The following is a 1,348-nucleotide window of genomic DNA, read 5'->3' as shown; positions in this document are numbered from 1 at the left end:
ACTCATTTCCGGCCCAAACTTGAGACGCGTTGGCGGTTAAACGGACACGCGCGGACGATCGCGACTTCTAATGCACCTAGTACTTTTTCCCCTGTTATTTAATGGGGCAAGTACTACTGGTTGGGTGACGGTGCCTCTGCCATTCAACTCAGATCTACTCGTTTGTTATTTGCGGCAGTAATATTGTTTATGAATCTAAGATGAACATACTTTGCCCTTGTCCACCCCTGGCCCGCTCATCGGCGACACACCTGTCCCTTGTTCTATCCCCCTCGCCCGAAACTCGGGCCGCACACCCCGTCCCTCTCCCTTCTCGTCCCTAGCCACCTCAGCCGCGCTCGTGTAGCTGCCGAGCATGACCGCGTGCTCTCCACAACACTAGTTGTCCAACCCTTCGCCCCCGCCTCAATCGCAACCGGCAGCGGAATTTGGAGCGGATCTAGCCGGATTTGTCTGCGGCAGGCCACTGAAGGCCACAGAGCGCCATGGACTGGCCGGGTACCGGTCCGGTCAAACAACGCGCGCCCCCAGGCCGCATGCAAGTACTGACTCCGTCTCTAGCCTCTCGGATCTACCCCGTCGCTAATTCGGCAAGTACACTAACGGTCGTCGTCCGGACTCGGTGCTGGCCCAAATGCTCGTCGGCGCACCGAAGCCGCTCATAAAGTGCGACGACTATCCAGTGAAGGTCATGTGCCGCGTGTCTACAACGCCGGAACACCCCGGATGAGTGTCTGTCAAGTGCAAAAATGATGGGGTACGTGCTAGTTCGCTTCGGCTGCGATTCCGGATTTGGTTTGTTTGCTTACAATCAAATATTTATTGTGTAGAATGGATGCAACTTTTGATTTGAGGAAGAAGAATACATCGATGTACTGTTAGCATGCAATTTAATGCTCGTCGGTGCACAGACACCACTTATAGGATGTGACCGCGTCTGGTCGCCCGGCCAACGCAAACCACAACCGGGCAGACACGGCCCCATCCCCACCCCCGAACGGACAAAATCCAGACAAAACAGACGTCCATTTGGGATCGTGCGTTGGAGTTGACCTAAAGGAATTAGCGATGTTGGAAGTTCTCGGCCTAGCCACCTGGAACGCGCCTGATCTGGGAGAAGACTAATAGAAACATCGGGGGCGTGGGGTTTTTAATGGGCTGGGCAAAAAAGTATGGGATCGTGATACACCATCTTATTTCTTCTCGAATTATGGCTCAACAAAATTTTTATTTTCCAAATTTATTTTTATCATCCATGTTTGTGTAGCATCCTTAAATATCTTAAAGAACTTACTACATGCTGCATGACGTAGAATGTAGACATAGTAGAGGGCGTCTATATAATAAC

Source organism: Triticum aestivum, chromosome 3B, assembly GCF_018294505.1.
Source record: "Triticum aestivum cultivar Chinese Spring chromosome 3B, IWGSC CS RefSeq v2.1, whole genome shotgun sequence".
In the NCBI taxonomy this organism is placed as follows: Eukaryota; Viridiplantae; Streptophyta; class Magnoliopsida; order Poales; family Poaceae; genus Triticum; species Triticum aestivum.
The sequence above is the reverse complement of the archived record's forward strand: the minus strand, read 5'-3'. Positions refer to the sequence as shown.